Source organism: Panulirus ornatus, chromosome 42 (assembly GCF_036320965.1).
Source record: "Panulirus ornatus isolate Po-2019 chromosome 42, ASM3632096v1, whole genome shotgun sequence".
Taxonomy (NCBI): Eukaryota; Metazoa; Arthropoda; class Malacostraca; order Decapoda; family Palinuridae; genus Panulirus; species Panulirus ornatus.
In genome coordinates, this window is record NC_092265.1 from 30563813 (window position 1) to 30568945 (window position 5133).

Sequence of the window (5133 nt, forward strand, 5' to 3'; positions counted from 1 at the left end):
TTGAATGGGTGTTGACGGACTCCCATATAACCCCTGCCAGTGTGACCTGAGGAGACACACTGGCCAGCATCGTCACACTGTTCACTAGAGTGTGTCGTAGTGTGTCATAAGACTATAGCCCAGAGTACAACAGATGGACGTACACGTTTTGTTGTAATAAATCTACAAAGGCCTCCTGATCTTCATTGAGTACCACAGACGAAGAAGACCTGATTTCCTTCCTCTCAACTCAACCTTACATTTGTGATGGTAGCGCGGGTGGGTGGGTGGGTGGGTGGGTGGGTCATCTGGTCCGCCATTATTGTATTTCATTTTGTTATATCGATATTTGAGGTAGTATGTTGCCAGCTGCACTACCACTTCTACTCATCAATAATTATCACAACAGCAGCCACTAAAGACATTGTTGCCTCCTGTGAGAATCGAACTCACGACCCCTGGTTTACAAGACCAGTGCTCTGCCCCTGAGCTAAGGAGGCGCATGTTGGCACAGCAACACGGCGGGCGGCCAGTGGTCATAACTCATCATGCAACCCACACCTGGCTTGGCTCCTGCTGGTGGTGGTGATGGTGGTGGTGATGGTGGTGGTGGTGATGGTGGTGGTGATGGTGGTGGTGATGGTGATGGTGGTGATGGTGGTGGTGGTGATGGTGGTGGTGGTGGTGATGGTGGTGGTGATGGTGGTGGTGGTGGTGATGGTGGTGGTGGTGGTGGTGATGATGGTGGTGATGGTGATGGTGGTGATGGTGGTTGGTGATGGTGGTGATGGTGGTGGTGGTGATGGTGGATGATGGTGGTGGTGATGGTGGTGATGGTGGTGGTGATGGTGGTGGTGATGGTGGTGATGGTGGTGATGGTGGTGATGATGGTGATGGTGGTGATGGTGGTGGTGATGGTGGTGTGATGGTGGTGGTGATGGTGGTGGTGATGGTGGTGGTGATGGTGGTGATGGTGGTGGTGATGGTGGTGGTGGTGATGGTGATGGTGGTGGTGATGGTGGTGGTGATGGTGGTGGTGATGGTGGTGATGGTAGTGGTGGTGGTGGTGATGGTGGTGATGGTGGTGGTGGTGATGGTGGTGGTGGTGATGGTGGTGGTGATGAGTGGTGGTGGTGGTGATGGTGGTGATGGTGGTGGTGGTGATGGTGGTGGTGGTGATGGTGGTGGTGATGGTGGTGGTGGTGGTGGTGGTGGTGGTGATGGTGGTGGTGGTGGTGGTGGTGATGGTGGTGGTGATGGTGGTGGTGGTGGTGGTGATGGTGATGGTGGTGATGGTGTTGGTGATGGAGGTGGTGGTGGTGGTGGTGATGGTGGTGGTGGTGGTGGTGGTGGTGGTGATGGTGGTGGTGGTGGTGGTGGTGATGATGGTGGTGATGGTGGTGATGGTGGTGGTGATGGTGGTGATGGTGGTGGTGGTGATGGTGGTGGTGATGGTGGTGGTGATGGTGGTGATGGTGGTGATGGTGGTGGTGATGGTGGTGATGGTGGTGGTGATGGTGGTGGTGATGGTGGTGGTGGTGATGGTGGTGGTGATGGTGGTGGTGATGGTGGTGGTGATGGTGGTGATGGTGGTGGTGGTGGTGGTGGTGGTGATGGGATGGTGGTGGTGATGGTGGTGGTGATGGTGGTGGTGATGGTGGTGGTGGTGGTGGTGGTGGTGGTGATGGTGGTGATGGTGGTGGTGGTGATGGTGGTGGTGGTGATGGTGGTGGTGATGGTGGTGGTGGTGGTGGTGGTGGTGGTGATGGTGGTGGTGGTGGTGGTGATGGTGGTGGTGGTGGTGGTGGTGGTGGTGGTGATGGTGGTGGTGGTGGTGGTGATGGTGGTGGTGGTGGTGGTGGTGGTGGTGATGGTGGTGGTGATGGTGGTGGTGGTGGTGGTGGTGATGGTGGTGGTGGTGGTGGTGGTGGTGGTGGTGATGGTGGTGTGGTGGTGGTGATGGTGGTGGTGATGGTGGTGATGGTGGTGGTGGTGGTGGTGGTGGTGATGGTGGTGGTGGATGGTGGTGATGGTGGTGGTGGTGGTGGTGGTGGTGATGGTGGTGGTGGTGGTGGTGGTGATGGTGGTGGTGATGGTGGTGGAGGTGGTGGGTGGGTGATGGGGGGGGTGGTGGTGTGTGGGGTGGTGTGGTGGGTGTGGTGGGTGGGGTGGTGGGTGGTGGGGTTGAGGGTGGGGTGGTGGGATGGTGGGTGGGGTGTGTGGGTGGTGGTGGGGGGTGGGTGGGTGGTGGTGGTGTGGGTGGTGGGTGTGGTAGGGGTGTGGGGGGTGGGTGGTGGTGGTGGGGTGTGGTGGGTGATGTTGGGTGGGGTATGGGGTTGTGGGGTGGTGGTGGTGGGGTGGGAGTGGTTGGTGGATGGTGGTAGGTGGTGGTGTGGTGGTGTTGGGGTGGGTGGGGTGGTGGTGGTGGGTGGGGTGATGTGGGTGTGGGGTAGGTGGTGGGTGGTGGTGGTGGTGTGGTGATGGGTGGGTTGGTGTTGGTGGTGGGGGTGGTGTGGGATGTGAGGGGTGGTGGTGGGTGTGAGGTGGGGGTGTGGTGGGTTGGGTGGTGGGGGTGAGGTGGGTGGTGGTGTTGTGGTGATGGTGTGGTGGTGGTATGTGTGGGGTGGGAGTGGGTGGTGTGGTGAGATGGTGGGGGTGGTATGGTGGTGTTGGGGTGTGGGGGTGGGTGGGTGGTGGTGTGGGTGGTGTGGGTGGTTTGTGGGGGTGGTGGTGGTGGGGTGGGTGGTGTGGGGTGTGTGTGGTGGGGTGGGTGGGGTGGTGGTGGGTGGGTGGTGGGGAGGTGTGTTGGTGGGGGGGGAGGTGTTTGTGGAGGTGTGTGTGGTGGTGTGGTGTGGGTGGGTGGTGGTGGGGGGGGTGGTGGTGTGTGGGTGTGGTGTGGGGTGTGGTGTGGTGGTGGTGGTGGTGGGGGTGGTGTGGTGTGGGGTGGGTGGTGGGTGGTTGTGGGTGGTGGTGGTGATGGTGGTGTGGTGAGGTGGGTGTGGGTGTGGTGGTGTGGTGTGTGGGTGGGTGTGGGGTGGGTGGTGGTGTGTGGTGGGGGTGGGGGGGGGGGGGGGGGGGGGGGGGGGGGGGGGGGGGGGGGGGGGGGGGGGGGGGGGGGGGGGGGGGGGGGGGGGGGGGGGGGGGGGGGGGGGGGGGGGGGGGGGGGGGGGGGGGGGGGGGGGGGGGGGGGGGGGGGGGGGGGGGGGTTGGGGTGGGTGGTTGGGGGGGGGGGGGGGGTTGTGGGGGGGGGGGTGGGGTGGGGGGTGGGGGGGGGGTGGGTGGTGTGGGGGGGGTGGTGTGGGGGTGGTGGGGGTGTGGGTTGGGGGGGTGGGTTGGGTGGTGGGGTGGGGTGGTGGGGGGTGGGTGTTTGGGGGGGTGGGGTGGGGGGTGTGGTGGGTGGTGTGGGGGGTGGGTGGGGTGGGTGGGGGGGGTGGGGTGGTGGGGGGGGGTGTGGGGGGTGTGGGGGTGGGGGGTGGGGTGGGGGGGGGTGGTGGTGTTGGGTGTGTGGTGGGGTGTGGGGGTGGGGGGGTTGGTGGGGGGGGTGTGGGTGGGGGGTGGTGGGTGGGTATGGGGGGTGGGGTGGTGGGGTGTTGGTGGGGTGGGGGGGTGTGTGGTGGTGGGGGGTGGGGTGGTGGTGGTGGGTGTGGGGTGGGGGGTGGGTGGGGGGGGGGGGTGGGGGGGTGTGTAGGGGGGTGGTGGGGGTGGGGTGTGTGTATGTGGTGGGAGGTTGGTGGTGGTGGGGGGGATGGGGGGTGTGGTGGGGTGTGGGGGTTGGGTTGTGGTTGTGTGGTGGGTTGTGGGTGGGTGGGGGTGGGTGTGGGTGTGGGGGTGGGGGGTGGGGTGGGGGGGTGGGTTGTGTGGTGGGGGGTGGGTGGGGGTGGTGGGGGGTGGGGTGTGGTGTGTGGTTGGGTGGGGTGGGGGTGGGGGTGGTGGGTGTGGTTGTGGGGTTGGTGGGGTGGTTGGGGTGTTGGGGGGTGGGGGGTGTGGTGTGTGGGGGTGTGGTGATGGTGGGGGTTGGGTGGTGGGTGGTGGTGGTGGTGTGGTGGTTGGGGTGGTGGGTGGTGTGGTGGGGGAGGTGTGTGGTTGGGTGGGTGGTGGTGGTGGTTGTGAGGAGGGTGGTGGTGATGGAGGGTGTGGGGTGGTGGGGGTGGGTGTGGGGTGGGGGTGAGTTGTGGTGGGGGTGGTTGGGTTGGGGTGGTGTGGTGTGGGTGGGTTGGTGGGTGTGGGGGGGTGGGGTGGGTGGTGTGGGGGTGGTGGGGGTGGGGGGTGGTGGGTGGGTGGGGTGGTGGGGTTGGTGGTGTGGGTGGATGGTGGGTTGTGGGTGGTGGTGTGTGTAGGGGTGGTGGGTGTGGTGGGTGGGGGGTGGTGGGGGTGGGTGGGTGTGTGTGTGGGGGGTGTGGGGTAGGGGTGGGGGTGGGTGTGGGGTGGTGTGGTGGGGGGGGGTGTGGGTGGTTGGGGTGGTTGGTGATGGTGGTATTATTAGTATCATTAGCATTTGATGTATCATTATTATGAGTCAATTATAGAGCATGTAGGTTGAGGAGTTGTGAGCCTTGAGTAGGAGCATTGATTTTTATCAGGATGGGGAGGTGCAGGAGGTTCAGGAGAAGATCAGTAGGAGTCTTATGCAGTAGGTATATCATTTGTTATTAGTCATGTATTATTATCATTATCATCCATTAATGTATATTATCATGGAGTGGGGATCTGTGATGATATTATATGATTATGCCATGTTTTAAAAAAAAAAATTTGATATGCATGTTCGATAGGAGTGCATGTAGGAGAGCATTATTGATTATTATATGAATCTTAGGATCAATGGAGTAGATCATGTTTGTATCCGGTATGTGGGGAGTAGTAAGGGTAGCTCGGTGTGTAGTAGTCAGTAGGAATGATCATTATTAGTTTATCAGTGTGATGAGATCACTTATGTTGAAGTATAAGTTGTAGCATTATAGGTAGGCAGGTATGTAGGTGTATCACTTTTGAGGTGCAGTGTGTGAGGTTGTATCAGGAGGAGGATGTTGAGGTGTGTAGTAAGGATGAGGAGCAGTAGGGGTATTAGCAGCAGTAGCATGGAGGAGTGAGTGAGAAGGAGGATGTTGTATGTATGAGCAGTGTTGATGTGTATCATGTATGTTTAGATCTTTT

At 61.0% G+C, this 5133-nt stretch overlaps 1 non-coding gene across 1 annotated transcript; it reads right to left on the minus strand.

Moving 5' to 3' along the window:
• Positions 1-407: 407 nt before the first annotated feature.
• TRNAT-UGU (transfer RNA threonine (anticodon UGU)) lies at positions 408-479 on the minus strand. The gene has a single exon. It is a non-coding gene; the product is annotated as a tRNA-Thr (tRNA).
• Between the last annotated feature and the right edge of the window lie 4654 nt (positions 480-5133).